General features: G+C 33.9%; 2 long non-coding RNA genes across 3 annotated transcripts in view; one reads left to right on the top strand and one right to left on the bottom strand.

Annotated features, from left to right (window-relative positions):
• LOC126828524 (uncharacterized) overlaps window positions 1–16613 on the bottom strand; it is a 151158-nt gene that overhangs the window by 322 nt on the left and 134223 nt on the right. The window lies entirely within an intron of this gene.
• The window catches only part of LOC126828518 (uncharacterized), a 112848-nt gene that overhangs the window by 19992 nt on the left and 76243 nt on the right, over window positions 1–16613 (top strand). Inside the window, exon 1 of one of the 2 annotated variants that reach the window (XR_008787466.1) lies at window positions 3360–3570. The exons of the other annotated variant lie outside the window; for it this stretch is intronic. This is a non-coding gene — a long non-coding RNA (uncharacterized LOC126828518). Of the gene's footprint in view, window positions 1–3359; window positions 3571–16613 lie in introns of those variants that run through there. 2 annotated transcript variants of the gene reach the window in all.

Below are 16613 nucleotides of genomic sequence, written 5' to 3'. Positions count from 1 at the left end.
GCTAACCGGAAGTGGACGAAATTTTGGCTACTCTGAGATATTATTATTCTTGTCAAATTCTGTAAGTTTCATGGAAATCGGTTGATATGAAATGTGTGGTAACCTCATATCTCGGAAACCGCTAACCGGAAGTGGACGAAATTTTGGCTACTCTGAGATATTATTATTCTAGTCAAATTCTGTAAGTTTCATGGAAATCGGTTGACATGAAATGTGTGGTAACCTGATATCTCGAAAACCGCTAACCGGAAGTGGACGAAATTTTGGCTACTCTGAGATATTATTATTCTTGTCAAATTCTGTACGTTTCATGGAAATCGGTTGATATGAAATGTGTGGTAACCTGATATCTCGGAAACCGCTAACCGGAAGTGGACGAAATTTTGCCTACTCTGAGATATTATTAAAGTAATTATAATCTGCAAGTTTCATGGAAATCGGGTGATAATTGTGGTCTGTAGCCGTGCCACATGAAATGTGTGGTAACCTGATATCTCCGAAACCGCTAACCGGAAGTTGTCGAAATTTTGCCTACTCTGATATATTATTAATGTTATCATATTCTGTTAGTTTCATGGACATCAGTTGATAATTGTGGTCTGTAGCCGTGCCACATGAAATGTGTGGTAACCTGATATCTCGGAAACCGCTAACCGGAAGTGGCCCAAATTTTGGCTACTCTGCGATATTATTAATATTGTCATATTCTGTAGCCGTGCCACATGAAATGTGTGGTAACCTGATATCTCGGAAACCGCTAACCGGAAGTAGTCGAAATTATGGCTACTCTGAGATATTATTAAAGTAATTATAATCTGCAAGTTTCATTGAAATCGGTTGAAAATTGTGGTCTGTAGTCGTGCCACATGAAATGTGTGGTAACCTGATATCTCTGAAACCGCTAACCGGAAGTGGTCGAAATTTTGGCTACTCTGAGATATTATTAAAGTAATTATAATCTGCAAGTTTATTTGAAATCGGTTTGTAATTGCGGTCTGTAGCCGTGCCACATGAAATGTGTGGTAACCTGATATCTCCGAAACCGCTAACCGGAAGTGGTCGAAATTATGGCTACTCTGAGATATTATTAATGTAATTATAATCTGCTAGTTTCATCGAAATTGGTTGATAATTGTGGTCTGTAGCCGTGCCACATGAAATGTGTGGTAACCTGATATCTCGGAAACCGCTAACCGGAAGTGGCCGAAAGTTTGGCTACTCTGAGATATTATTAAAGTAATTATAATCTACAAGTTTCATTGAAATCGGTTGATAATTGTGGTCTGTAACCGTGCCACATGAAATGTGTGGTAACCTGATATCTCGGAAACCGCTAACCGGAAGTGGGCGAAATTTTTGCTACTCTGAGATATTATGAAAGTAATTATAATCTGTAAGTTTCATTGAAATCGGTCGATAATTGTGGTCTGTAGCCGTGCCACATGAAATGTGTGGTAACCTGATATCTCGGAAACCGCTAACCGAAAGTGGTCAAAATTTTGGCTACTCTGAGATATTATTAAAGTAATTATAATCTGCAAGTTTCATTGAAATCGGTTGATAATTGTGGTCTGTAGCCGTGCCACATGAAATGTGTGGTAACCTGATATTTCCGAAACCGCTAACCGGAAGTGGTCGAAATGTTACCCACGCTGAGATATTATTAATGTTATCGTTATCTGTAAGTTTCATTGAAATCGGTTGATAATTGCGGTACGGAGACTTGCCACATGTGGCAAATAGTCTCCGGATTGTCGTACCACATGTGGCAAATAGCCCCAGCCATAAAAAACAACAGGAATGCAATGCCTGTTGAAAACTCGATTTTACCTGCTCTCGCTTCGGTTCGTTTTTTTTTCAATAATTCGTAATGTCAGGCAACCAAACTTCTGTCAATTCACTCAGATATGTTTTTTCTTCAATCTAGTCGTTTTGATTTGCATAAATACTCCCACAAAACGATATCATCGCCACTTGTTTCCAATATTTACATCGTTTTCGTCCATTTTCATTTTGTCACGGCCGCTGACGTCACACAAATAGACGCATTCGACAGACCTCGTTTTTCTTGTTGCTGGGGTTGAGGGATTCTACCGATATTCGCCGAATATGTATAGACGTTTCACTGACGCATGAGACGACCCTACTCCTTATTATGTGTTAACCATTCGGCCATTTTAGTAGCTTTTCATGTAAGCAATTTTAAAATGGGAGCTAAAGAATAAAATTTGCCTATTTTTTTTAGTTTTTAGTACCGTAGCTTTTCATGTAAGCAATTTTAAAATGGGAGCTATTGGATAAAATTTGCCTAATTTTTGTGATTTAAACAATGTTTTTTTTTTTTAAATCGACTTCATAGGGCTTACGGCAGAGTTACACAAGCTGTGACAGGTCTTGTAATTGAAAAAAATATTTATAAATACAATATTATGTGATATCAATATAATTTTTAGTTCATCTGATTTAACATTTCGTATTTTAGAAACAATTATGGAAAAAATATTTGATACCGTTCTTTGGTAAATACCTTAAAATTAATATTCCTGGAATTCATAACTGCTCTTCGGCATTTTGACAAGCCTAAACCGACTATTAAATTTATCATATTTTCTAAAACATCATGTGGAAAATCAGATGAATTTATTTTTGGAATTTTTTTTTAAAATTTTAATTTATGAAGCGTCAATACTCGAATATGTGCAGGATTTTTTTTTATATAGGCCTATATATAAAGTTTTTTTGTCTTTTAAAATGCTGTTTGGTAAATCCAACAAACTACAAATGGTTCTGTTGAGGCCCTTCAAAATTGAATGGATGATTTATTTATTATAATTGTTTTGTTTTTTTCTTAAATAGTAGGCCTACTTAGCCTATGCAGAAATGAAATTTTTACATTAGTTTTAATTGTTTCTAAAATACGAAATGTTAAATCAGATGAACTAAAAATTATATTGATATCACATAATATTGTATTTATAAATATTTTTTTCAATTACAAGACCTGTCACAGCTTGTGTTACTCTGCCAAAGCCCTATGAAGTTGATTTTAAAAAAAAAAAAAACATTGTTTAAATCACAAAAATTAGGCAAATTTTATCCTATAGCTCCCATTTTAAAATTGCTTACATGAAAAGCTACGGTACTAAAAACTAAAAAAATTAGGCAAATGTTATTCTTTAGCTCCCATTTTAAAATTGCTTACATGAAAAGCTACTAAAATGGCCGAATGGTTAACACATAATAAGGAGTAGGGTCGTCTCATGCGTCAGTGAAACGTCTATACATATTCGGCGAATATCGGTAGAATCCCTCAACCCCAGCAACAAGAAAAACGAGGTCTGTCGAATGCGTCTATTTGTGTGACGTCAGCGCATGGCGGCCGTGACAAAATGAAAATGGACGAAAACGATGTAAATATTGGAAACAAGTGGCGATGATACCGTTTTGTGGGAGTATTTATGCAAATCAAAACGACTAGATTGAAGAAAAAACATATCTGAGTGAATTGACAGAAGTTTGGTTGCCTGACATTACGAATTATTGAAAAAAAACGAGCCGAAGCGAGAGCAGGTAAGATCGAGTTTTCAACAGGCATTGCATTCTTGTTGTTTTGTATTATATATTGTCTGGTACGACATGGTGTATGCATATATATACGGATAGAAGGTCAGATTCATGTGGTTTGTTGCCACGAGAGTGGATTTAAAAGATAGAAAAAGGGCGAAACTACATGAGTTGACTCTGAACCGAGAACCGTTACAATATATACGTCATTAGTTACAATCAACTAACTTAGTCTAAATTAAATCGCCGAGTTTTAGCCAAAATTTTAATCTAGTTCTTAACTACTTATTTTTAAAAGTCTAACGGGTAAAGAATAATTTTTTACATGGCTTCATTGATAAATAAGTGAATGAATATTGTCACGTGAATGTCTATTTTGGGCGACTGTTTGCTGCTTGCAGTGCACGAGCGAGCCCGTGAGAGCACTTTTCTCATAAACGAAGTTTTGATCCGCGTGACAACATGCTGTTAAAACAGGTCAGTTTATATAGTACAGCTAATTGAGTGTGTTGGCCACTCTACATATGGCCCATGAAGAGAGAAATTTTACATCATCTTGTTTTAGAACGAGTTATCTCCCTTAGATGTTGTTTATGATAATTTAAAAGACCGGATAATTTAGCCAATGACCTATTATTCTCAAATGTTGACAACGCATGCAGACTAATATTTGTAGAATATTTTTCTGGATGATAGAGACCTTTGACAATTAAAGTTTGAAACTAGAACTGCGATGCAGTAATGACGGGTTTCAACGGTGCCACGTTACCCTTGAACTTATGTCACTTCCGGTGCCACGTTACCCAGCAATATCAATTTCATTTATACATTTGTTACCATGTCACATGTGTTACATATGTCAAAAAAGTGATCTTGGCAAAAATTGTTACTAACTTACCGCTAAGTTAGCTCACTTTCTAATGGGAAATTACTCGACAAGGGAAGATGCTAGAAGCAATTTTTGGACATCTATATGATCGTATTGATCCAATCTATATGTCCACGGGAATCAAATATTATCATAATGTTAAACGAATAATAAATATAACTCACTAAAATATTTGTTTGGAAGGCTAAAAATAGAGTTTTTGCTCAAATAACATCATTTCCGGTGACAGTGTAAACGTTAAAATGGTTTGACCTATTCAAAATTGGCATTAGGCATCACATGGTAAAAAAAATTGAAAATCGAATGATAATTGACTCTTACAGGCAAAATAACGCCAAATTGATTATTTCTCGGCAACTGTTCATATTACAAACTAATTTCGACATAGATTGTCTTCGTATAGATAGATGCTACAAGTTTATGAACATTACATAGAAATATTTAAAAATATGAAAAGCCTGAATGGGTTGTAAATTGTTTAAATTTACGCCCTTTTTCACCGTTAAATCGAAATGGCGCAAACACAAAATCCAAATTAACAAAATTGAGTTTAACATTTTTTGCGCTTGTCATAGGGTCATTCTACTTGATCTATCAGATTTGTAAAAATTAATATTTGCTTCCGAAAAGACAGGTCAAAATTGTAAATTCTAGCAAAATTACGTCAATTCCGGTATCGACAGAAAACGTTATCGGTAACAAAGATTTTGCATCATGAAACATATGAAATTTGTTTTATACATATCAGGCAATAAATAATTAACCTAGAATCCATAAACTGTAATTAAAAAGGATGAAAAAATCTTATAAAGTGATCCGGAGAAAATTGGTTATTTCTCGACAAGGGAAGATGCTAGTAGTAGTCCATGTGTCAGGCAGATATTCATTACCAATTTGATGAATTGGTTTAACTATGATTTTCAGTTAGCCTTAGGTCTAAAGTGTCCAAAATTGGTTGATGGACTTCCGGGTCACTTTGCCAAATGTCAGTTTGGCGGCCATCTTTAAAAAAAATGGCCGCCGTTTTTTTTCTTATTTGAAATAGTGCGAGTCGTGGAAGCCTTCATAACTCCTCAACAGTTTCACCTATATGGATATGTAATATATCTCAAAATGTTCATAATATAATTCTGCATCTGCTGGTATATGATATATGTTGTTTAATCAATACTATCAGTTTTAAAATAAAAGATTAATCTGAAAAAAGCAACATTTTCGATTTTTTTTTTCATGTCTGTTCGTATGTTTACTAACAAATCGTGTTCAGACCCATATAAGCCAAATATTTGTTTGGTCAACTTAAGTGATTGAATAGATATCAGAAACATTGATCATAAAAAATAATCTCAAATATGAGTGTCCCAGATCCAAGATGGCGGAAATTCAAAATGGCGACAAAATTTCCTAAAATGGCCAATATGTCAGATAATAGTCATTTCATTGTTTGATATGACATGTACTATCCAATGAGCTTACAATTAAAGATTCATTACGTAAGATTTAGATAAAGAGCTAGCCATTCTTGCTACAATAGTTCGAAAATAGATAATGTAAAATGAATAATTTGACAATTTCATTCAAATTACTCTATTGCAAGCGAAGATATTAGCCTTTGAAGGTTTGACAAGACACGTGCAATAATTTCAACAACTGTACTGGTTGCTCGAAGCTAAGTCTCGCTCCTCCATTTTTAGATTAAATCAAAATATGACTGATACATTCTAATTTATTTAATATCGGAGAAATCCGATGCCATCGAGAGTTGATTATGGCCTGGGTCAGTTAATTAATGTCTAAATAATAATTTAGAAAACATTTCAGGCCTAAAGAAAGACCTGCAATAGGCAGATTTAGCTCTTGCACAATGTTTGTTTAATCTAAACAAAGAGTTTTAAAAATCCAAGATGGGGAAAATTCAAAATGGCGGTCAGAATTTCCATAACACGAATGACTGTTTTATATAGCTTATAATGTCTCTTTTATAAGGTTTACAGAGTCACTGAACATCAATAAAAACTCAAAAATAATGCTGAAAATGATGTTAATGATACTGCTAAAAATGACACATCCTATGCGACCCCCCTCCCCCACACACACACCCCCATAAACAATAAAATGGGGCATAATATGATGGAATTGATTATTTTGGATCTCACAGATCACAAGACATTTCACCAAAATAGTGAGTCATTTTAATTTCATCTACTATGCCTTTGCACCATTTTAAGCCGTATTGAGAATTATTTATGATATATCCAGTTGTTAAGAATTTAAGATCTCTTATTCGTTCAGAAATGGTAATGTGGTCCGTTTTTACATTAACGCCTCTATGCCCGGCAACTTTTGTCGTATAGTCTAGTAGGCCTGCAACCAAAATTTTTAGCTTGCTTAGAAACACAGTTCCGCTACAAGGTCCTCCCTATTAAACAAACTATACATATTTGGAAAGCTTATAACACCAGGAACACAAATCCAATTAAAATGTTTTAAGGCCAGATGAAAATTGTGATAATTGTCAAGTAAATGTTATATTTATACTAACAATTGTGAAGTTGACATAAAATTACACATATGATACCTAGGATAGGACAGGCTTATCTTTGCTCCGTGAGGTGAACGACGGGGTTCTCTACAACCAGACTCGAAATTTCTTTTGAAAAAACTGACTGTAATTTAAATGGTACTTTCTAGAGTATATCCTGGTGTTTTTAGCTTATGCATATATCTTAATAATTCATCAAAAACGACATAAATTCATAACTACGCGAGAACATTGACTAGTTCAGGGACCCCCGAAACTACCATACTCCTTTTGAGTGTCCATCCCTGAAAAGGGAGGCAAAAGATATGATGTTAAAACGATAATTCATATATTATTTTACAGTTATATATATAAAAAAAATGTCTCCTTTTTATCCAATGGACAATTTATTGTTAGTTCATGCAGAAAGATATGGTGCTTATAAACGTGTTGCAAATTTCCGTATTACACGGTAGACTTCAACGTATCATATACACAATAGGTATTTATTTTACAAGTATAAAAAATGTTTCCGTTTTATCGAATGAACAATTTATTGTTAATTCGCGTGGAAAGATATGATGTTAAACATGTTACAACTGGCATATTAGTCGAGTATTTTACATTTTACAGAAAGTTTACGTTTAATCGAAAATTCCAATAAACAATTTATTTTTAAGTTGAAGGGAGTGTCCTACAGGTGGTAGACCATATTAAATGCTGCTTGAATGTGTATTTTCATAAACTTTGTATGCATATAGATTATTATACCGAAGGTTCGTCTGGATAGAAAATAAGATTTTGTATGAAACAGGTGTCCTAGAAAAAATGGGTTCACTAACATCAAATATCTGGTTCTACAAATTGTATTTGTCCCTTCTAAGCTAATACCTGTGCGGAACAAACCTTTCCGTTTCATCGAAAATTCCAATAAATAATTCAATTTTAAATTCAGTGGCTACGAAAACCCTATACATGATATATCACAAGCCCTACCTTGCATGATACTATAATAATAATAATAATAATAATAATAATAAAAACTTTATTTAATTAGGCAACATATTTAGTTTGCAAAAAAACTAATCTTCCATAGGTCCCTCCTAAGCTACAAAGACATATATACATGTAATATCAGGATAAATTTAAAATCATTAGAAATGCAATAGCATTTTAAAGTGGGAAGTTTGATAAGTCACTCCCAAACTTCAAAACATATACATTATACAAGTAGAAAATAGGAAGAACACTATAATTACACACAAAATAAAATAGAATGCAGTTGCAAGTTAAAAATAATAAGTATGTCATCAGTTGAATATTATGGTTCCTTCAGTGTGCAAAATAAATGACTTTTCAGTTTAATCTTAAAATTTTCAACATTTTTACACATCTTTATATCAAAAGGCAGATTGTTCCATAAAAGACATGCAGAATAATGAAAAGTACGTTTCATGGATTCCGTTTTGCAATTTTGAAGAAAAAGAGATTTACTTGTCTGTGATATCCGTTTTGGAAACAAGAGATTTTTCAATAAAATAGAAATTTAGATAAAGTGAAATATTAAATGTAATAATTTTGAATGCTAAGACAATTTTATTGTAAAGAATCCTCTGTGTAAGGGTAAGCCAACCGAGTTTAGTAAATAAAGAGGTGGACGAAGTTTCAATCGGTGCATCAAGAATAGTTCTTGCTGTCCTCTTTTGTAATTTTAAAAGAATGTCTAATCTACTTTTGGTAGCATTTCCCCAAATAATAGAGCAATAATCAAATATTGGTAGTATGTAACTGTTATAAAACAAAATTCCTGTCTCGTAAGGTAAATGATCTTTTATCTTATTTAGGAGGAATATTTTTGATGCAAGTTTTTTAGACATATCTGCTATCTGTGCTTCCCAATTAAGGTCTTGGTCAATTTGAATTCCAAGTAATTTTGCGGTAGTAACCGTCTCAATTTTCTCACCATGGAGTGATAAAGTTAGGTTTTTCTGATTTCTTTTGTGTTTTGATGAAATCAGCATTGATTTTGTTTTCGAAGGATTGATTACCATCCCATTGTTTTCACACCATTTTAGCAACCAAATAGAGATAATTTTGGAGATTACTGGCGATGGATTAAATATCTTTGTGTGAACAATGCAGGGTACTGTCATCAGCAAACAAATCTATATTGAGTGGGAAATCATTTATAAAAATAAGGAATAGGAGAGGACCCACGATCGACCCTTGTGGAACCCCGCATTTGACTGTAGTAATTGAGGAGGTAATTGATCCTAAACATACTTTTTGCTTCCGTGAGTCAAGATATGATTCAATCAAAATTTGTGAATTATTATCAAATCGATAAAGATGTAGTTTTTCAATAATAAGCTTATGTTCAATGAGATCAAATGCTTTGCTAAAATCAAGATACACTATACCACCATTATCGATAGCATCAAGCCAATTATCTGTCATTCGGATCGGTGCAGTAGCACATGAATGATTTGATCTAAATCCAGATTGGTAAGCATAAAGAACATTGAAGGTTTCCAAATAAGTTTGAATTTGAGTGCTCAAGTGCCTTTCGAATATCTTTGAAATTGTGGGGAGAATTGAGATTGGCCTATAATTGTTCGGATCATCTTTAGCTCCCTTGCGGTCATTTTGGACATCGGACAGAACCCCAACCGAAAATGACGTCACAGAAGTGACATAATCTCAAAATTGTCTTTAGGGACAAATTTTGACACAGAAACAACCCGTCCCCAAATATCGTTTCGAATGTGACACACTAGCTAAAAGTTCACTAAGTTTGTGCTCTGCCTCGCCGACGTTCAACATTTTAAATTTGACAGTCTACTTACGACTTTTGTTGAGTTTGCGGCCACCGCAGCTGTATAGGGAGGACCACTGGGCGTATTTATTTATGCTAATTGAATAACTTAAGAAGACCACACACATAATTTGGCTAAAATTACTCTGAACAGGATTTGGTAGTAAACTTATAAAATAAATCATGAAAACCTGGGAAAATAAAAATGCCAAAAGGTTGCTTTTTCCAGAATAATCTGTTGATTTGGAAAATATATGATTCATTCAACAACAAGTATCATATAGCACCAGAAGAAGCATTTTCTTGTGAACATTGTGAGCCACATTCCATATCCATAGGTCGATCTTTTCAGGAGTTATGAAGGTTTCCCCGATGCGCTCAATTTCAATGAAATAACGGCGGCCATCTTGCCAAAATGCAATTTAGCAAAGTAACCCGGAAGTCCATCAACCAAATTTCAACACTTCAGCCACCAGGCTAACTGAAAATCATGGTTGAATTTATTCATCAAATTGGTAATGATGTTCCAAAATCCCAGGTCTGTCACATGGACTATAGCAATTTTTTGACATCTCCATGATCGTATTGATCCAATCTATATATCCACTGGAATCAAATATAATATTAAACGAATACTAATTATAACTCAGTTCAAAATAATAGTTGTTTTGAAGGCTAAAAATACAGTTTTTGTAAAAACGACATTACTTCCTGTGAGAATGAAAATGTTAAAATAGTTCTATGAAATCAGACATGACATAAGGCATCACATGGTGAACATTTTATGAAAATCGTAGATTAATTGACACTTTTATGGGCCAAAAACCATGAAAAGTGACTTGTACCACTTAGAAACCGTTTTGTGGTATCTGTATGATTGTATGGGTTTATTCTATTTGTTGATTTGAATCAAATATCATAATTTTAAAAACATTACAAATAAGAATCATTTGAATAAAATATCTCTTTTTAAGACTAAAGATACAGTTTTCGCCCAAATGATGTCATTTCCGTTGACAGTGAAAATGTTAAATTGGTTTGACCTAGTCAAAATTGGCATAAGGCATCAAGTGGTAAAAAGAATTTGAAAATCGATTAATAATTGACTCCTTTACAGGCAAAATAACGTGAAAAGTGACGCACGCAAAATTGCCTATTTCTCGGCAGTTGCTCATATCACAAACTAATTTTCACATACATTCTCTTCGTATAGATTATTGCTACGAGTTTATGAAAGTTACGAAGAAATTTTAAAATATGAAGACGCTAAATGGGTTGTAAATATCTTAATTTTACACCTTTTTCACCATTTAATCGAAATAGCTCGAAAGAGAAATTGAAATTATGTTTTGTGCGCCTTTGCATGGCGCATCCTTTTGGTAATATCAAATTTGAAAAAAAAAAATATTTGCTTTCAAAAAGTTGTACCGAACTGTCAGAATTGTACTTTTTGCTAAATTTACGTCACTTCAGGTGGCGAAAGGAAACTTCACCGGTAACAAAAAAAATGACATTTTGGACCACGGAGCATATGGACTTTGTTTCATACAAATCGAACAATACATAATTAATCTAGATCCCATAAACTGAATTAGCCAATAGCGACCAAGGAAAATTATCGAGATAAAAATTGTTCATATTTTTGCTCAAATCACATGTCCCTTTAATTCTGGGTAAAACGCCATAAAAAGATATTCATAAATAAAAGAGTTTTTTGTTAAAATTTAAATTTTCAAATTTTTGCGCCTAATATCTCCAAAGATTCGTCGAAAATAAAACATCTAAAGAACCGTAGCTATTTGCCTTGTTTCGGGCTATGTCAAATTGTATCAAATGTTAAAATCCGATGATTATTGTTGATATTACGGCAATATTTAAAAAAACGACAACTTTGTGATTTCAAACATTTCGCATTGTCGCAGGGGGGGGGGGGGTAATGGTTAGCGTGTGCGCGCAATATCATAAAGTCTGTCATTGAGTCAACTGGCGTGGTTTCGATTCCCCGGTTGTACGTGACAAGGAATAGGGTCGCCAATCCAACCTCGTGGGTTTTCTCCGAGTCCTCCGGTTTCCTCCCACTGCTAAAGACCCCTACGCGCGAATTATTGAAATAAAATTAAACCATACGTTAGTCCCGATATGACCTAGTTTGTGTCGAGTGGACGTTAAACCCAATTTCTCTCTCTCTCTCTCTCTCTCTCTCTCTCTCTCTCGCATTGTCGCAGATTAAAAAAATATTAGTTCCGTTCAAAGTTATCTCATTTAATTTTTCGATATTTTCCTGCCTTTTTTTGTTCTTTCCCGCCATTGTCATTTCATTCTCTCATCCGTCAGGTTTTTAAGCGGCTTGATGCATTTTTCTGAAACTTCTGGAACGATTCCGTCATTCCGATTACATAAATAGAAGTTTCAGGTATTTCCCTTTAGTTTCAGATTATTTTTATGCCTGGGTGCAATGTTTCTCGCTATATTTAGACTTGTAACTTCGCGAGTTTTTAACCGATTTTGATAATTATTTTTTCTAATTCTTTTTTCTTTTATTACATATGAAAACTTATTGTTTCTGTTAAGATTTGTTTGTGTTCTTTTCCTGGAAATCTTATATCTCAGAATCTAACCAAAGGATCTTTCTGAAACTTTAACCCCCCCCCCCCAAGAATGGGTGGTGGCTTTGTAGTGAATATATCTTCAAAACGTTTTACGAATCCGAATTCACCGAATTTTACAAACGAAAAAACTTACAATGCATAGTCGTAACTTTGTGGCTTTTTGACCTATTTTACTAATTCTTTTTTCTTTGAGTACCTAGAAAGAAATCATTTTCACCTGCAATTTTCGAATTTCGTCCCGGAAGTTGAGACCAACTTGACAACTTCTTTAATATTTGCACAATTTTCATGAAATTTGTAATGTAAGTAGATCATACCGATGCGACTTAAAAGATGTCATTAGAAACTTTCTAACTTACCTCCCCTTGAAGAAATTAAGGATCAAAGTTTTAAAAAAAATCGACAAAATATAGGTCAGAATGACTTGAATTTTTTTTGCTTTACTAGCTAAAAAATTACTGATTACTACACAAAATATGGAGTTTGTCGATCGAACCGGAAGGGCAGCCATCTTGAAACGTGAAAATCCCCAAGGCTTTTGAGATATTTTACTTACAGACAGGGGAGTTATATTTTCTGAATCCTTGAAGGAATGCCTTAAAAACGTTCAGAGCAGAATTTTGATTTAGGTCAACTGATGGTCACCATTGAAATTGGATATGAAAAATAGTGAAAAATCTACATTAACGGGCTTGTAAATAAACACAATGGACCGTAGTTTGTATATTGAATTCTTCTCCTATTTCTGAAATTAATACATTTCTGGATAGCCTGGCTTATGGTAAATTTTTGGTTTTTGAATATTTTAAGATGGCTATCGTGTAATACCCAATGGATATGGATACTATGACCAGGCAGCAAAATATGGCACGCTAAAAATGAAGTATTTTCTGATTTGGAGCGTTTTTGGACGCCTTTATCTAAAAAAACTTAATCTACAATTTCTCTTTAACTTTCTCTATCGAGAGCCCATTCTATAGTCTTGTGCATTAAGCCATCCAATAAGACTTTGAAATGTCTGGAATAGGATAAAAAAGGAACTGAAAATCGAAAAAAGTAAAAAAATCGTGAAATTTTGGAAAATGCTCTATTACTTTATTATTTAAACAGATTTTTTTACAAAAAGGCTTCACATTCAGATAGCTGACCTAATTACGATTCTAACTATGTATAATATGTATTGAAATATTGAAATTTAATTTTCGACATATTGACATTTTTGCATTTTTGGCACTTTTGAACATAGGATTTCTCAGGGGAATATTATCTAATCAGATAATGTAAAATATCATTACAGAGCCCTGAGGCTATTTAATTGCCCAAACCGGTTATTAAAACTATCCCGACAATAATCTTCATACCGGAAGTATTCAAAAAATGAAAAAAAAAGTTTAAAAAATGGCGCTCTTGCGAAAAACTTGATTTCTCCGTCAGATATTAGCGGACCCAAAGAACTAAAGTGTCGTTGGATAGCCCCATGATTGGACTATCATATGACATCTGAATAATACGATTTCGATAAATGTAGTATTTTCCGTTTTGGAGCCTTTTGAGACCTACGACCTATCGGTAGTCTATAGCGTGAATCGAAAAATAAATCCATTGAAATAATATAAATGGTCTATAAAGAGCCTCAATCTTTGAAAAACGTAGAAAAATCCTTAAATGACTAAAATGCGCTTCTATTTTTCTTTGTTTTGAAAACAGTTCAATGGATGTTTCTGAAACTTTTGGTACAGAAAGGTAAGTATCCAAACAACTTGTTAAAACTATCCCGACAATGATATCCCGGAAGTAGTCGAAAAAATATCCGATATTTTGAAAAAAAAACGTAAAAAGTAAAAAAAATGTTGATCTTACGAAAAAAGTGATTACTTCGCCAAATTTCACCGAATCTAAACAAATAAAGTCTCATTGGATAGTCCGAATAATGGACGTTCTTATGACATCCAAATGATACAAATTCGATGCTTAAGGCAATAGATTATGGGACGCTGAAAATCTAGAATTTTCCTTTTTAGAGCCTATTCAGACGCTTTTATCACGAAAACTACTCTAAATTTGTTTTTTAAACTTACGTTACGTATGGTCCTAACGGCGGTTTTGGGTGTGAATGGAAATCTAAAAGGGTCAATATAGCATAAACGGTCCAAAAAGGGCCCCAATCTTTGAAAAATAGTCGAAAAATCGCTATATGATTGAGAACGTTTGTAACGGTATAAGGGAGGTAACTACTCCTAACAAGATGGTGTCAGACTAGCAATTATTTGCTAAATATCGTTAAATATACTATATTTTGAGGAAAAAAACAGTAAAAAATTTCTCCGTCGGGTGTCATTGAATCAAAACAACTAAATTATCGTTTAGTAGCTTATGTGGCTAGATGGATGTAGAACACTATTAATATTCCATATCTCGGTAGTGCCGCTTATTTTTAGATATATTTTTCCCCTCCTTTTATGGCATATTGTTTGCCTATCTGTATTGACATTTTCGTGTAGAATTGATGAAGAGGTATTGATTATCTATGTTCTGCCTGATTTGGTGTCCGTCTCGTTTCTTTTTGCCATTTTGATTGCCTATCTGTATTGACATTTTCGTGTAGAATTGATGAAGAGGTACTGATTATCTGTGTTCTGCCTGATTTGGTGTCCGTCTCGTTTCTTTTTGCCATTTTGATTGCCTATCTGTATTGACATTTAGGTGTAGAATTGATGAAGAGGTATTGAATTTCTATTTTCTGCATGGTTTGAGACTTTTATGGCGTAAGAATACAACAAGTCAAGAAGCGTTGTTTTGTTCTTGCACTAACACGGTCATGATATTCTGTCCCCCGTCTGCTATGAATATCAGTGAATTGAAATTTTGGTGGTCAACCCTTGTACAAATTCAGTACTCTGATGATTCCATAATGTCATACTAGCTGTGCTGTAAAGGGAAGTTTTCGACGAAATTTAGGGAATGGGCTACTGCATGTAGAATACCAGTGATTCAACATTGGAGAAATTAAGAATGCGTTTGCGAGAGAACCATGCAGGGACCGGCACATAATGAGTGACCGATTTTCACCATTTTTTTTATGTATGATGGGTAACCCCTCCAAACCCCACTGCCACAATTTTAGATCAATCGAACTATTTTTAGAGTGTAGAAAAATGTTTGAAATTTTAAGACCGAAAAAAGCCAAAGAAATCATCATTTTAAGGCCACTTTTCAATTATGGCGTACAACTAAACTACGGCAAGTAGATTAATGAAACGTTATAGGGTAGCAGATATGGTTAGTGAGTATACATTCTGAAAGTTTGATGGACTTTCATTGGGTGGTTTTCGGTATAGGGACTGCTAGGTACCAAAATAGCTAAATTTAGGTATGTCATTTTATTCTATCTATATCTCACCCACTGTGGGTTTAAGTATGTTTTTGGAATGCTGACTGAAAAGGCAATGATCTATAGTATTAAGATCAAGAAAAAATTGGGTGGCACTCGACCCGTTTAGTAGTAAATAATTTCCATTTTTGTCCAAAAATAACGATTTTCAACAAAAATGACGAAACATAAACCGCTTTTTTTACACACTGAAAAGTGTAACATGGCACTGGCACTATCTATCTATCTATCCAGTATCTATAGATGTTCCTGGACAGAAGATAAAAGTTTCGACAAATTTCACGAATGTGACTGTCCATGCTCAAATTGGACACTAAGAGGACTTCACAGTGTCTCATGGTACAAATATTGCATCTCGTACAACCACATCATTTGAACTTGTATTTTTCAGATGTGTATTTTGACCACATAAAATACATTCTGATTTACTTAATTCAATTAAATTTAATTTCAACATATTTCTTGTCATCCTGTCTTTAATCTTAGAGAACTAGTATTCTAGTTCTATGCTCTAATGTCACGTGTACAATTAGGGGATGGAACAGGTTTTGAAAGGGAGTAATTTGCGATCAGCTGTGTATCATCTGCATAGTTGTTCTAAATTCTTAGTATACATTACAGAAAAGACAGGTCCAAGGACTGATCCTTGTGGAACTCCGAATCATCTGTACCGGCCCTACACAGGGTTGCTGGAAGTCGGTTGCTTAAGGGCATTATCTGGCCTAATAATCCCGGCAATGAATGATTTTATTGGAAAAGTGATGTCAAAAATGAAGTCATTTTCTTCAAGTTCGGCCATCAAATTTAATATGAAAGAAATCCGT

This window comes from Patella vulgata, chromosome 1, assembly GCF_932274485.2.
Source record: "Patella vulgata chromosome 1, xgPatVulg1.2, whole genome shotgun sequence".
In the NCBI taxonomy this organism is placed as follows: Eukaryota; Metazoa; Mollusca; class Gastropoda; family Patellidae; genus Patella; species Patella vulgata.
The sequence above is the reverse complement of the archived record's forward strand: the minus strand, read 5'-3'. Positions and strand labels throughout refer to the sequence as shown.